Source organism: Ranitomeya variabilis, chromosome 1 (genome assembly GCF_051348905.1).
Source record: "Ranitomeya variabilis isolate aRanVar5 chromosome 1, aRanVar5.hap1, whole genome shotgun sequence".
Classification (NCBI taxonomy): domain Eukaryota; kingdom Metazoa; phylum Chordata; class Amphibia; order Anura; family Dendrobatidae; genus Ranitomeya; species Ranitomeya variabilis.
Genome location: NC_135232.1, coordinates 843,581,952 through 843,599,334, shown reverse-complemented (window position 1 = coordinate 843,599,334; position 17,383 = coordinate 843,581,952).

The window sequence follows — 17,383 nt, the reverse complement described above, 5'->3', positions numbered from 1 at the left end:
AGGGATAAAGTGGTTTAGCCAAATGTTTCTGAGTAACTTTCTGAGGTGGTGCTGGATTGCATGCTGCACACACAAGGCAGGACTTGAAATAATTTTGGGTGACAGTAGAGATCCCAGGTGCCATATAAATCTTCCAAATCAGGTCATTCATCCGATTCTTGCCTCTGTGGGTGATACCGTGTGCCCATTCTGTCACTGAGGAGTACAGATTACGGGGTAGACCTTTGTGTTCACCCTCCAGACTCCATCTTCATCCTTTTTAGCTCCTCCTTCTTGCCATGACTTCTTTTCATCATCTGATGTCTTGATGTATATGGATAATCCTCATAAGAGAGGCTTTAGTCCCTTCTTCAGTGTCTTGTGACACGTACACCGCTGCTTTCTCTTTCCTAAATGGATCCACAGCATAGGTTTTTGCTGTTTTGTCAACAAAGAAGTTCCCCCTTGCTTCTGGAGAATCCAGTCTCCCGTGAGCTTTGATCTTGATCACTGCAACCTTTGAAGGTAGATCCAGAGTGACCACAAGTTCTTGCATGGTAGCAGCATGTTTTAGAGGAGTTCCACTGGACGTTAGGTATCCTCTGGCTGCCCAGATACTGCCGAAGTCATGAGCCACTCCAAAAGCGTATCTTGAATCCGTGTAGATGTTGACCACCTTCTCCGTCGCTTCCTGACAAGCCAGCGTCAAAGCTTTAAGTTCCGCTTCTTGTGCAGACGTGCGGTGGTAGGGATCCGGCTGGGATGACCTGGTCATGTGTAACCATGGCATATCCCATATGGAACCTTCCTGTTTCATCTGCAAATCTGGAACCATCAGTGAAGAACGTCAGGTCAGCATGTGGGAATGGGTCTTCAGACACGTTTTTCTGGGAGGCTACTTCTTCATGCATTTGTTCAAGACAGTCATGATCCTCTGAGTGTGTAGAGGCATCTTCTCCGAGAGCATCAGTATCATCCACATCCCCCCTGGAAAGAGGAAGCAGCGTGGACAGTTTGAAGATGCTGCAGTGAACAAGAGTGACATTATCTGGAATCAAGAGGGAACATTGGAGTCTCATATGACGCTGTAGTGACAGGTGTTTAGGTTGAGTCTGGCCTAGAATAGCTTTTATGTCGTGTGGAGCCATTAAGAGAACCGGATGTCCTAAGATGATATCAGAAGTTTTGTCCAGAAGCATATGTGCAGCATGAACAGCTCTGAGGCAAGTCGGGGAAGCTTGAGACACAGAGTCCAGGCGGGCAGAGTAGTAGCCGATTGGTCTTGTTCTTCCCCCATGTTTTTGTGCTAGGACTCCGGAAGCATGTCCTGCTACTTCACTGACAAACAAGTAAAAAGGTAGTTGATAATTTGGGATTCCAAGAGCTGGTGCAGACTGTATGGCCTGTTTAAGAGCGTAGAAAGCTTCCACGGATTTAGTACATAGTGGAAACGCTGACGTCTTGAGGTCATCGTACAATGGCTGCATCAGCTTTGAGGCATCTGGAAACCTTTTGCAACAATAATAATTGATAGGTCAGCCAACTCATCCGAGGCCCTTGTCTTAGGTTCTTGGCAGAACTCAACACCAGAGTCCCATGTCTCGTCATGCTCCTGTAGAAAGGCATCGGCTGTTTTTCTGGATCTAGAACTTCGTTCAACAGAGTAGCAGCTTGCTGGGGTGTAAACTTGACATAGATGGTGGGCTCCTCAGACATGAGCATTGGCACTGTTGGCGGTGGCACCTGAGGCGGGAGTAGAGATGGCACCGGGAGTGCAGATGTAGTCCCTTGTGTATGAGGAGCCGGAGGAGGTAACAGTCCTGGAATGAGGGGCTCTATTTGGGCAGCTCCAGTATCATGGTGTGGGCTCCAGGTGACGCAGGCAGTCTTAAAAGCTTTAACAGTCCTGTCCTCATTAATGCGAGTTATTGCTGCATGAAGTTGTTGAGCACTAACGTCTGGATGAATAGGGTCATAAGTAGGGGTCACAGTGTGTATGCTCATTCTACATGGAAGATTGCCAGCTTTAGTCACCTCTATGTCCCCAACAGCTATCTGACCATGTGACTCAACAATGATTTGACTGTCAGCTTGAATAGTCGCCCCTCCCGCTTCCACTATAGCTCTAGCTACACCTCCATTGTGCTCTAACCGAGAATTGGCAGCATTAACAATAGCGTCTGTCTCCACTGTTATGTCACCCTTTCCCACCACTAACAAGGGTCCCTCAGGAAGTTGTTTTTCAAAAATAGGTTGCCAACATTCCCTCCCCTTTGTGCTTCCTGTGCTATTGGTATCCCCCTCCCACATTGAGCCCCCCCCTTGATACAGTCGCCACCGTCCCATACAGGTGTGCGCTTGGCTGCGAGACAGCCTGTGAGGTACCAGGTATAGGGTTAGGTAGACTGCATGAGAGTGCTGTTGTGGAAGCATTGGGAGGAGAGGCCGTTGCTTGGAGCATCTCGTGCGGGTGTGTGGCTAAATTGGCATTGGAAGTAATAGTAGAAAGGGTAGGTGCTGGGGACGATCCAGGTGGGAGGACTGCTGGATTCACAACAGGAGTGATAGGGGAAAGGGTTGGTGCCCCATTGGAAACAACTGAGATAGGAAACAAAGGTGAAGCCTGTTCACTTCCCGAAGGAATATAGTATTGGCCGTTAGTGGTCATTACTGGGTAACAAGGATTTGGTGATGTGGTGTGTAGCCTTAGTCTGAGATGTTCACCACCAGGAGCAGCACATTCGCCATCCACAAAATGGCCGCCGTCAGAATTATATTTACCACCAAAAAAAATGGCCGCCGTCAGAATTATTTTTACCACCAACAAAATGGCCGCCGTCAGAATTATATTTACCACCAACAAAATGGCCGCCGTCAGAATTATATTTACCACCAACAAAATGGCCGCCGTCAGAATTATTATTTACCACCAACAAAATGGCCACCGTCAGAATTATATTTACCACCAACAAAATGGCCGCCGTAAGAATTATATTTACCACCAACAAAATGGCCGCCGTCAGAATTATATTTACCACCAACAAAATGGCCGCCGTAAGAATTATATTTACCACCAACAAAATGGCCACCGTCAGAATTATATTTACCACCAACAAAATGGCCGCCGTCAGAATTATTTTTACCACCAACAAAATGGCCGCCGTCAGAATTATATTTACCACCAACAAAATGGCCGCCGTCAGAATTATTTTTACCACCAACAAAATGGCCGCCGTCAGAATTATTTTTACCACCAACAAAATGGCCGCCGTCAGAATTATATTTACCACCAACAAAATGGCCGCCGTCAGAATTATTTTTACCACCAACAAAATGGCCGCTGTCAGAATTATTTTTACCACCAACAAAATGGCCGCCGTCAGAATTATTTTTACCACCAACAAAATGGCCGCCGTCAGAATTATATTTACCACCAACAAAATGGCCGCCGTCAGAATTATTTTTACCACCAACAAAATGGCCGCCGTCAGAATTATTTTTACCACCAACAAAATGGCCGCCATCAGAATTACATTTACCACCAACAAAATGGCCGCCGTCAGAATTACATTTACCACCAACAAAATGGCCGCCGTTACATTTAGCACATGGCTCTGGGCCACCATTTTGGCTGCTATTACATTTAACACATTCGCCATCAACAAAATGGCCGCTATTACATTTAGCACATGGCTCTGGGCCACCATTATACGGTGGTGGCCGCTCACAGGATATATTTTTGCAATACACAACTCAAAACTCTATTCTTTCTATTCCTTTTCTCTTCTACCCAATTTCCTTTTTTTTTTTTTTTTTTTATACAGACTTTCAGAGACTCTTTCTCCTGCCCTAGCAGTAGACAACAATCCATTATCTTCTAGGATACCTTTTCTTTTATCTCAAGACAAGCTTCCAGTCCAGGGGCTGTAACCATCCCCCCTTCTGGCATTCCACACAATTTCCACTAATGTGCATGAGTCTAACTTGCCATCTGAATTTGGCTTAGTGCCCATACGGCAGAACTGCATTAATTTCTCCATCTTTCTATAGATACACAGTATATATATCTATCTATCAAGATAACAAACACCAAACAAACAATAAGACGGGGGAGATGACTCAAACCTGAGATTCTAAAGGGAACTGAGTCTGCAGTACTCAGTTCCTATTGCTTCTTGTCACGTGGTTCCTGTCTGACTTCCGTGCTCCGTACTTTACAAACCAATTATTCCCTATTTTGTCAAATTGCTCCCTAACTTACCGGTCCCCATGCAGAGTCAATTACTCGATGTCACGGGGCAAAAAAAAAGAAAAACTATAAATTTAATTGGCTCAAACTGAGCCAATTGCTCCAAGTTTCAATGAGCCGCTACACAATTTATTATGCCCGAACTGAGCCAATTGCTCCAAGATTTACCGGGCCCCCCTAGGCCGAGTCAATTACTCCAGGTCCTAGTCTCTCTTGTACAGAACTGAAAATCTTATCACAGGCGACAACCGTATACCACAGACAAAAATTATTTGATTTTTTCTACACTTGCTTGCTTATCCTTCTCTAAAAAAACCTGCTTTTCCTGTTTTAACACACATTGCTTAACTTGCTCATTCTGTTCCAAACACAATGCTTCTCCTTCTGTAAACACTTGCTTCTTTTTCTTTCCTAGAAACCTGCTTTGACTGTCCTTACACAATGCTTATCTTAACTACCAGTCATCTCCCCTCTTCACAACATGTAACAGGCAGTAGGCAACTAAAACATGTGACGGTTCTTGCAATTAAATGACCAGCAGCGGAGAGACCCTTCTGCCGTCTTACAGATACCAAGAAAACCGGACACGGTCAGGCAATCTGCACAGGATACCCCGAAGGACACAGGTAAAGACTACAGATTATAAAAATCAGCAGACTTACCGTGTTCTGTTAAAGAGGTGATCAGTCTCCAGGTTCGGGGTACTCAGTGCATCCAGCCGTTCCACTCGCCGGTTCTCAGGGTTCAGGGCTCTCCTCTGCTGGCCCCAGGTTGGGCAGCCAAATATTAGGGTTGAACAATTAATAAAATGTTCAATTCTCTAGTTGCCTACTCCTGGCCTAATGGATATTGATCATGTGCACTAAAGAAATACACCAGACACAGTCAGCTGTAACTCTCCTTGATCAATGTGTGGCTCAGCTCCAAGAAGGGAAGTTTATTAGTCAAACACAATGTTATATATCTCCTGTAAGGGGGCTCGGTTAGCTCTAAAATGGGAGTGATCGGATGTATTCCATTGGTTAATGGGTTGGGCATGAGCAAGTCCATGGGCGGATCCATGAGGTCATCAGGGTGGGTTGGTCCGTGAGGTCATCAGGGTGGGCGTCACTGTGGGTGGATCCATGAGGTCATCAGGGTGGGCGTCATCTTGGATACCAGACCACACGGCATGCAGATACAGGAAATGGCGGCCATCTTCAGTGTCTTCATTGTTCATCTTGGATACCAGAGCACACGGCTCTGGTAGAGGAGATGGCAGCCATCTTAAGTGTCTTACTTTGTCTGAGGAAAACTTATGTAAGGTTAAACAATACATGTTATGGGTTGCTTCCCTCAATTATCTTATGTGTTGAGGTTAATTAAGTATTTGATCTTATGGCTCTCCTCAACACATATATACCACATAACACACTTCATCTGCTGCAGAACCTCAGTCTATAGTGATGTGTGGATGTATAGATAAATAGATTGTGGAATGGATGGATAAGGGATGAGGGAGGAATGGATAGATGGATGGATGAGGGAAAGATGGATGAAAGAGGGAGGGATAGCCAGATGAGGGAAAGATGGATGGATAAGGGAGAGACTGATGGATGAGGGAAAGATGGATTAGAGAATGATGGATGAGGGAGGGAGGGATGGATGAGAGGGATGGATGATGGAGGGATGGATGAGAGGGATGGATGGATGAGGGAGAGAGGGAGGAATGAATGCACATGTGAGGGAGGGCCAGGGCCATAATCATGGCTGAGGCTAGTGGTCTTTGCGCACCCTGGCCTCCCATCACATACAATGTTCTTTTATGAGGGTACTTGCCTCTCTGTTATCTGTACCTCCTGGATCGCTTCCCATCTGTTGCAGGCTCCGTTCACATGAATTCACATAAATTGAGACATAGTCCAGCTTTAACTTCAAACATCCTTTTCAGTTACATTTCTAGCAGCAGGTTTCAAACAATCCACATTTCTCACTTTCCCTGCTTTTCCTCTATCGGCCTTGAGCACATGCCCGGGTCGCACTGCCTCCCGTGGCATCGCAACACTCTCCCTGTCCAAACTCATTGCGCCCAGGTGCTCCCTCAGCCGCCTCACCCTGGATCTGAGGGCACCAGCCCATGCGACGAACCGCCACACTCTGGAGTCACCTGCGTCCCCATAAGCTTTCAGCTTCCAATTCTTTACTGCTAGCCCAGTGGTCCCTGGATGGCTGGGTACTGCACTTTAACATTACGTAGCTGCTGGGTAACCTGGGCATCCTGGCTCCTACTGACTGCAACTAGGAAAGTGTTCCTACCTTACGCCAGCTAGCTCCTCCTATTGATAACTAGCTACACACTTATTATAATACGCATTATGGGCCCCATTTAGTGGGCCGAACAGGGTACTATGCTTTTCCTATGCTCATCCTTATACACAAGCAAAACATAGCAATAAATATAACACTTTCATGAAGGAAACATTTACATGGAGGAAGGGTGCATTACACAGTAACGGTATACCCCTTACATTCCCCCTCCCTTTATCAATGGTCGTCCATGAGCATTTACCCAAAAACTTTATTATAAACATTAAATATTCCTTGCAGGGAGAAACACGATGAAAGATGTAGTATGTTTAAATAGGCTCAATATGAGCTCAGTCTGTACAACGTCGCAGGAGAGTCCTTCCTCTTTTTAGGGCCGCCTGATGCACAGTCCTCTAGTCAGCACACCGTCAGTTCTATATTCCGGTCTTTTCAACCAGTAATAACATATAAACAATTAGGCGAGTGGGCCAACAGTTCTTAAGGGGGAAAAGTACGTCCTCCGTCCCTGAGAGTAAGCCTTAAAGGCTACATGCAATGCCTGTCCCAGGAACAGCCTATTGCTGCAGTTACACATAGTCCGTAGCACAGTTTTTGGATATATTCCTGCTTTCCAGCAGAAATGGCGCAACGGGCGCAACAAAACATAAACAAAACAAAAAAAAATTAATGTTCACTTCTGGCTGTCCGACCAGATCACACCCGGCTTTCGGGGTGTTTCAGGGTTCCTTCGCCCATGGGGACGCAGAACAGTCCCATGATTCTTACTAGTGCAACAAGCACAACCTAATACATTTTTTTCAATAGGTATCTCAGTGTTCAACGGTCCTCGTCTCGTACTCCTTTATCCCTCCGGGGACTCCATGCCTGTGTTCGGGCAGCTGCAGAAGCCGTGGGTTGCCAGGAAGTGGCAGTAGCGGTGTGGGGCTGAGAGGTAGGTAAGTCACAGGGCACCGACCATACTAGGTCCGGGCTTATTCATATTCAGTTCCATCTCCTCCTCTGAACATAAGGTTGCTGCCACCACAAAACAGCCCCTGGGGCAGACCTCTTTGTAGAAGGAGACCCAGTCCTCTTCATCCAAGGGTCTCCCAAACTTTATAGAGGCGGCATTAACATAGATCTTATTGTTGGTTTCCAACTAATGGATAAAGCCATAACCTCTATCTGTATTAGTGTAAACAAGTTGGCTGTAAGTGCGGCTACCAGCCACTGTGCCCCCTGCTGGCTGGCGCAGCTCCGCCCAGATTTCCTTCTCCCTCTGCTTCTTTTCGATAATGCCTGTGATCCAGGTGGACTGGCCGGGGGATTAGAATGGGCCCTCCACTGCCTGATGAAAACGGGAGGCACCCAACGATGCCCCAACACTGGCCGCAGGTCTGGCTTCCTTGGCACGGTGGCCGTGCGACAAATCAAGGGGACTTGGGTCACTACACGGAGACTCATTCTATGGGATACAAGACTGGGAACCTGGCTGGCCTTCTGAGGTGAGGGAACGGGGTGGGGACCATCCTTCCAGAATCAAGGGCTGAGGCGTACTCACCACCCCTAGCTTCAACAGCCCATCCCGCAATCACTGGAATCTTCCACGGTGACTGCGTGGTCTAATTCCCAAGGTTGTTGTCACGGCTCGGACTTCACTTCCGGTGCAGGTTCCTCTGGGATGGTCGATGTTTCTGGTTCGTCAGCCTCCAGCTCCCGATGATGTCATTCCATCTCTCAGCGATGCTCCGGCTCCTGATGACGGAGTCCTGGCTTCCGGTAAAGAGGGTCCGGCTGCCGATGTGGATTTTCCATCACCCGGCGACATTCTGGCTTCAGCTGCCGCCGGTTCTGCTCCTGTCGGAACTCTGGAAAACGGTGAGTCCAGAACTCATCCGCTACTACTTTCTGTCATCCGCGTCGAGTCCTCTCCTCTTCCTGCAGCCATTTTAGCTCCACGCCTCTGCAATGGTGAGTGCAAGAGTGGTCCATCATTGCCAGCGACGTGTCTCGTAATGGCACCACGCAGCAGCACAGAGGGTTTTCTTGTGGTCCCCGCCCATTCCATGGTGGGGTCAAGTCCGGCGACTCCACCCATTTCCTGGCAATCTTTTGTAGGGGCCGAGATCTTTGTCTCCTCCAGTGCACCCACCAAGGGCAGGCGCCATGATTAGGACACAGTCTTTGCCAGACAGCTTCTCGTGCCATTTCTCCATCAGGATGCCCACGAAGGGTGGGATTACTGTTGTCGTCATCCATTTGCGCGCCATCCTCTGCCATTTGCAAAGCCGCCATTTTGGCCACCATAGTATTAGTCACATTCAAATTTTTAGTCAAGTCCAGCATTTAAAGCACATCCACATTCTCTTAATACTTTCTTTCCACATCAGCAATATCTTTCACAGTGTTTCCCAGCGGCACAGTTGCGGCATCCTGCCGACTACGCCAAGTGTAAGGGAGGGCCTGGGCCATAGTCGTGGCTGAGGCTAATGGTCTTTGCTCACCCTGGCCTCCTATCACATACAAACAATGTTCTTTTATGAGGGTACTTGCCTCTCTGTTATCTGTACCTCCCGGATGTCTTCCCAGGTGTTGCAGGCTCCGTTCACATGAATTCACACAAATTGAGACATAGTCCAGCTTCAACTTCAAACATAAAACTTTACTTGTGACGGTTCCCAGCACATCCTTTTCAGTTACATTTCTAGCAGCGGGTTTCAAACACTCCACATTTCTCACTTTCCCTGCTTCTCCTCTTTCAGCCTCGAGCACGTGCCCAAGTCGCTCTGCCCTCCGCGGCAACACAGTGCTCTCCCTGTCAAAACTCACTGTCTCGCCCTGGATCCAAGGGCACCATCCCATGCGACAAACCACCACAAGCAATCCCCACATGTATTCAGGCTGTCTAGCAGCCACAAATCATGCAGCTGCGGCGACAAAAACTAAATCTCCGAGCATGCCCAAAATACTCGGAGACCACCTGAGCATGCTCGGAAAACCCGAATAACGAGCATACTCGGTCATCACTAATAACCCTCAAAATCTTGTTCAAAATTTATCTAGATTATATTGCTCACCTATAGACTATTCTGTGGTGTGGAGTCCATTTATTGGTTTATGACCCTCAAAAAACTTGTTCACAATTTATCAGTGTCATATTGCTCATCCATAGGGTATTATATCTTCCTTGGTACATTTTGTTGCTATAAAAGCCTCAAAAGACTTGTTAAAAAATGTATTGGTATTGTAATACTTACCAATAGACTATTCCATGGTCTTGAGTATATTTCATTGGTATATAACCCTCAAAAAAACTTGATAAAAATGTATCGGTATTATATTTCTCACCCATAGGGTATTTCATCTTTTTGGGTACATTTTGTTGCTATATTAGTAGTGATGAGCGAGTGTGCTCATCACTACTCATTACTTGCTCGAGCATCAGGGTGCTCGAGATGCTTGTTACACGTTTTTTTGATTGCTCACATGGAAACTTGAGTCCTGGCCCTGCATGTTTGGCGCTTGTTAAAAAGCCAATAAACATTCGGGGATTGCCTGCCAGTCACTGTAATGCCGTAGCCATGTTCGTAGTGGCATTACTATGATGCTGCTGAACTAGTGACAGAGTTTTAGCTGTGTATACGCAGGGATTATGCACCATTTATATTTCTTTCAACTGCAGCAACAGCTCTTATTAGGGCTAATTATAATAAGTATTAATACTGCTGTTAGCAGCACTTGGGGAGAGACTGTGGTGAAGGGACAGTGTAGGACAGGATATATTTGGTGCTACCTATAGTAACAGCCATTACCCCATGAGTAATAATATGGGTACGACACCTACACCCTGCAGTGACAGTGCCATAAATGTATGGTGCAGGGTGCTAATAAACTTACATCATAGTCCATTTAACACATTATTTACACATTAGAATATCATCAGTGTCTGTATGCCAAAACCAGGAGTGTCTCCAAAACAGAGAACAGATGTCAATCTCTCAATTATAGTTTTTCACTCTAAGGTCCACTTCTTGTTTTGCCATATAAACACTGATGAAAAATAATAACGTGTGAATGAGGCCTAAAGCAGATTGACGCCATGATGATATAAAAAGTGGAGAACTGATTTGACTGTGTGAGAGGCCTCTGACAGGCATTTTATGGAGAATGCGATGTAGGCTTAGGGAGACTTATAGACATGCAATGGTCCCCTGGGAAATTAAATTTGCAAATACAATCATGGCCACTCTGAAGAGGCCATTTTCCTGTTAACATTTCCAGAGTTGCATTGCATGGCCTATAAGTCTCTGTACACGGACTTGGAATTCTCCACAAGGAGAAACTCTACCCCTTACTACATCTATGACAGGGCAAAATTGATACAGGAACATATTCCTGGCAGAAATGTTGTACTTTAAATATAAAAGTCACTGCCCCATTTGGAATGTAATGATATGAGTCCTGCACCATCAAACAAAAGCCACCTGGTATATAGCACCTTTGTACAGAGGATCGGATCTTGGATAGTTACCCTATAGGGAATATTGAAAAAGATTCATAAAGTAATACAGCATTTAGTATATTGCTATGCACTTGCTGGATATATTTTTATCAATGTTATTAAATGAGAGTTTTGACTTTTCAATATGTTTTACACCACTTGTCTGGAAAAAAAAACCCTGAAGAATTGCCCTAAATATGGTAATGTACTGAACTTTGAAACTACAAGATCATCAACCTAATAACCATGTATTGTACATGGCTGTGTGTCTTATGTAATATTTATAGGAAGATAACATTATGAGTCTCTAGTGCAGTTATGGAAATAGTATTTTATCTAAAGAATATTTTTCCCTATGTTGCTATGTAATTCTAGACAATGCTGCATTACTGTATACATCATGCAAAACATAGAAACTGTCTGTATGTTTGGTGTTACCGATGATCACAGCCATTGCCCCATGGGTGATAATATGGGTGCAACAGCTATACCCTGCAGAGATAGTGCCATAAATGTATTGTCCAGGGTGCTAATAACTAACTTTCAGCATCGTAAATGTAACGCTATGTTCACACATCAGTTTTTTGTATCAGTATTTCATCAGTATTTGTATGCCAAAACCAGGATTGTTCCCCAAAACACAGAACAGATGTCAGTCTTTCAATCTTTCTCTTTTGCTGTAAGTTACACTTCTTGTTTTGGCATACAGACATTAATGAAAAATACTGACCAAATAGTGACGTGTGAATGAGACCGAAAGCAGATGACGCCAAAATGATAAAAAATGGAAGCTGAGTTGCAATTGTTGGCTATGAACAGCAAATCAGTTTGTTTTTTTTGACAGTTTACATCTTTCTGTTCATTTTAGAAGTCAAATGAAGCACATTAGTCAGTGCAGCATAAATTAGGAATTTTTCTTGATTTCCAGCTACATCACTCTCAGGCTTCTACCTTCCGTTGATGACATCATAGGCTTCTTCCCTCCTTTATGACATCACAGCTAATGGAACTGTGATGTCTGCAGCAAGCAGTCTTCATTCCATCAGGTAGATCTCAGACAAGACTAGCATTTTCTCCATACATGGAAGAGTTTTAGGTGCTAATCCTAGATGGTTCTTCAGGAAATCTCACCTTAGAACAGCAGGTAAGGATCATTCCAGTTTAGATTGTTGTGACATGTTGACTTTTTCCTGACTGGATGGGTTTCCATTGTAGTGTAAATGTCAAGGACTCACAGTGCAGTGACAGGCTGTATATTGCAAGGGTTTCACTTTCCTTACACAGTAAGCTAAAGTTGATAGCTCTCCCTGCAAACAGTTATATGGTAAAAGCTTCAGTATTTTGGGGAGTTCATGTAACCTTTACATATTAGCCTGGTGCACCTCTGATTTTAATTACGGTATATCAAATATGGCTTATACGATATTATAATATCAACCCTTTAAAAAGCTTGCCAAATGTCTGAGTATAAGCAGCCAAAGCAGAAACTCAGTTTGCAGACAGGCATATTGGGGTGTTTGCCCCTCATCAGAGCAAACAAGAGAACTAATTTGACTGTGTGAGAGGCCTCTGACAGGCATTTTAAGGGGTAAAGTTTCTCCTCGTGGAGAGTGCCATGTAGGGTTAGGGAGAACTATAGACAATGGTCCCCTGGAAATTTAAATTTGGAAATACAGTAGTGAGTGACCACTCTGAAGGGACTGATTGCAAATTTACATTTCCAGAGTTGCATTTCATGGCCTATAAGTCTGCGTACGCTGACTTGACACTTTCCACAAAGAGAGTTTTTACCCCTTAATAGATCTATGACAGGACAAAAGTGATACAGGAACACAGAGGCGTAGCTAGAGCTTTTGCCGCCCGGGGCTGTTCCCGAGTTTGGCGCCCCCCCCCCCCCCCCTACCCGGCTCAAAAGATTTTTTAAGCCACCAAAATGACAAGGTAGACTCTTTTGGCCAGGCCCTACTCTACTGTAACCTATTAAATATTTGTTAAAATATGCAGTACAATTTAGGTATATTTTTATTTATTTTTCAATTTTTAAAATGACCTATAATACCACATACAAGGAACAAATACCACAGCACCATGACCAGACACCATATCACCACAGTGACCTATAATACTATCTACAAGGCACAAATACCTGATGTTTCCAATCCTGCCCCATCTGTCTCCAGTCATGCCCCAGTGTCTCCAGTCATGCCCCAGTGTCTCCAGTCATGCTGCCATGTCTGTCATCCTGCCCCTGTGTCTCCATTCTGCCCCAGTGTCCAGAATACTGCCGCCCCAGTGTCCAGCATACTGCCACCCCAGTGTCCAGCATACTGCCGCCCCAGTGTCCAGCATACTGCCCCCCCAGTGTCCAGCATACTGCCCCCCCCAGTGTCCAGCATACTGCCCCCCCCAGTGTCCAGCATACTGCCCCCCCAGTGTCCAGCATACTGCCCCCCCAGTGTCCAGCATACTGCCCCCCCAGTGTCCAGCATACTGCCCCCCCAGTGTCCAGCATACTGCCCCCTCTGTGTCCAGCATACTGCCCCCTCTGTGTCCAGCATACTGCCCCCTCTGTGTCCAGCATACTGCCCCCTGTGTGTCCAGCATACTGCCCCCTCTGTGTCCAGCATACTGCCCCCTCTGTGTCCAGCATACTGCCCCCCCTGTGTCCAGCATACTGCCCTGTCATGATCTCAATGGCAAGAGATCATAGCATCAGCATATATAGGAACTAGCTCTTGGAAGATGGAAACTGAGCTGACCATGAACTAAACCTAACGCACAACTAGCAGTGGCCGGGTAGCATGCCTACGTTGATTCTAGATGCCCAGCACCAGCCGGAGGACTAAATAAAGCTAGCAGAGGAAAATATTAGTCCTAGCTCACCTCTAGAGAAATACCCCGAAAGGAGACAGAGGCCCCCCACATGTATTGGCGGTGAATCAAGATGAAATAACAAACGTAGTATGAAAATAGGTTTAGCAAATTTGAGGTCCACTTACTACATAGCAGAAGACAGAAAGGACACTTTCATGGTCAGCTAAAAACCCTATCAAAACACCATCCAGAAATTACTTTAAAACTCTGGCATTAACTCATAACACCAGAGTGGCAATTCCTGTTCACAAGAGCTTTCCAGACACAGTAACGAAACTACAGCTGTGAACTGGAACAAAAATGCAAAAACAAACATGGACAAGAGTCCAACTTATCTAGTAGTTGTCTAGGAGCAGGAACAAGCACAGAGAGGCTTCTGATAACATTGTTGACCGGCAAGCAACTAACAGAGCAGCAAGGTTATATAGCGACTCCCACATCTTGATGGGAACAGGTGAACAGAGAAGATGAAGACACCAGTTCAATTCCACCAGTAGCCACCGGGGGAGCCCAGAATCCAAATTCACAACAGTACCCCCCCCTCAAGGAGGGGGCACCGAACCCTCACCCGAACCACCAGGGCGATCAGGATGGGCCCTATGAAAGGCACGAACCAGATCAGAGGCATGAACATCAGATGCATTCACCCAAGAATTATCCTCCTGGCCGTATCCCTTCCACTTGACCAGATACTGGAGTCTCCGTCTGGAAACACGAGAGTCCAAGATTTTCTCCACAACGTACTCCAACTCACCCTCAACCAACACCGGAGCAGGAGGCTCAACGGAAGGCACAACCGGTACCTCACACCTGCGCAATAATGACCGATGAAAAACGTTATGAATAGAAAAGGATGTAGGGAGGTCCAAACGGAAGGAAACAGGGTTAAGAATCTCCAATATCTTATACGGGCCGATGAACCGAGGCTTAAACTTAGGAGAAGAGACCCTCATAGGGACAAAACGAGAAGACAACCACACCAAGTCCCCAACATGAAGACGAGGACCAACACGACGACGGCGGTTAGCAAAAAGCTGAGTCTTCTCCTGGGACAACCTCAAATTGTCCACCACCTGCCCCCAGATCTGATGCAATCTCTCCACCACAGCATCCACTCCAGGACAATCCGAAGATTCCACATGACCAGAGGAAAATCGAGGATGAAACCCCGAATTACAGAAAAACGGGGACACCAAAGTGGCAGAGCTGGCCCGATTATTGAGAGCGAACTCCGCCAATGGCAAAAAAGCAACCCAATCATCCTGGTCAGCAGACACAAAACACCTCAGATATGTCTCCAGGGTCTGATTAATCCGCTCAGTCTGGCCATTCGTCTGAGGATGGAAAGCGGACGAAAAAGATAAATCTATGCCCATCCTAGCACAGAATGCCCGCCAAAATCTAGACACGAATTGGGTCCCTCTGTCAGAAACGATATTCTCAGGAATACCATGCAAACGAACAACATTTTGAAAAAACAGAGGAACCAACTCGGAAGAAGAAGGCAACTTGGGCAGAGGAACCAAATGGACCATCTTAGAGAAACGGTCACACACCACCCAGATGACAGACATCTTCTGAGAAACAGGCAGATCTGAAATAAAATCCATCGAGATGTGCGTCCAAGGCCTCTTAGGAATAGGCAAGGGCAACAACAATCCACTAGCCCGAGAACAACAAGGCTTGGCCCGAGCACAAACGTCACAAGACTGCACAAAGCCTCGCACATCTCGTGACAGGGAAGGCCACCAGAAGGACCTTGCCACCAAATCCCTGGTACCAAAAATGCCAGGATGACCTGCCAACGCAGAAGAATGAACCTCAGAGATGACTCTACTGGTCCAATCATCAGGAACAAACAGTTTATCAGGTGGGCAACGATCAGGTCTATCCGCCTGAAACTCCTGCAAGGCCCGCCGCAGGTCTGGAGAAACGGCTGACAATACCACTCCATCCTTAAGGATACCTGTGGGCTCAGAGTTACCAGGCGAGTCAGGCTCAAAACTCCTAGAAAGGGCATCCGCCTTAACATTCTTAGAACCCGGTAGGTATGACACCACAAAATTAAACCGAGAGAAAAATAATGACCAGCGCGCCTGTCTAGGATTCAGGCGCCTGGCAGTCTCAAGATAAACCAAATTTTTGTGGTCAGTCAATACCACCACCTGATGTCTGGCCCCCTCAAGCCAATGGCGCCACTCCTCAAAAGCCCACTTCATGGCCAAAAGCTCCCGATTCCCAACATCATAATTCCGCTCAGCGGGCGAAAATTTACGGGAAAAGAAGGCACAAGGCCTCATCACGGAGCAGTCAGAACTTTTCTGCGACAACACTGCCCCAGCTCCGATCTCAGAAGCGTCGACCTCAACCTGAAAAGGTAGAGCAACATCAGGCTGACGCAACACAGGGGCAGAGGAAAAACGGCGCTTAAGCTCCCGAAAGGCCTCCACAGCATCAGGGGACCAATCAGCAACATCAGCACCCTTCTTAGTCAAATCGGTCAATGGCTTAGCAATATCCGAAAAACCAGCAATAAATCGACGATAAAAGTTAGCAAAACCCAAAAATTTCTGAAGACTCTTAAGAGAAGAGGGCTGCGTCCAATCACAAATAGCTTGAACCTTGACAGGATCCATTTCAATGGAAGAGGGGGAAAAAATATATCCCAAAAAGGAAATCCTCTGTACCCCAAAAACACACTTAGAACCCTTCACACACAAAGAATTAGACCGCAAAACCTGAAAAACCCTCCTGACTTGCTGGACATGAGAGTCCCAGTCATCCGAAAAAATCAGAATATCATCCAGATACACAATCATAAATTTATCCAAATAATCGCGAAAAATATCATGCATAAAGGACTGGAAAACTGACGGAGCATTTGAAAGACCAAAAGGCATCACTAAATACTCAAAGTGGCCCTCGGGCGTATTAAATGCGGTTTTCCACTCATCCCCCTGCCTGATTCGCACCAAATTATACGCCCCACGAAGGTCAATCTTAGAGAACCACTTGGCCCCCTTTATGCGAGCAAACAAATCAGTCAGCAACGGCAATGGGTATTGATATTTAACAGTGATTTTATTCAAAAGCCGATAATCAATACATGGTCTCAAAGAGCCGTCTTTTTTTGACACGAAGAAAAAACCGGCTCCTAAGGGAGATGACGATGGACGAATATGTCCCTTTTCCAAGGACTCCTTTATATATTCACGCATAGCAGCATGTTCAGGCACAGACAGATTAAATAAACGACCCTTTGGGTATTTACTACCCGGGATTAAATCTATGGCACAATCGCACTCTCGGTGCGGAGGTAACGAATCAAGCTTGGATTCTTCAAAGACGTCACGATAGTCAGACAGGAACTCAGGAATTTCAGAGGGAATAGATGATGAAATGGAAACCACAGGTACATCCCCATGAGCCCCCTTACATCCCCAGCTCAACACAGACATAGCTTTCCAGTCGAGGACTGGGTTGTGAGATTGCAG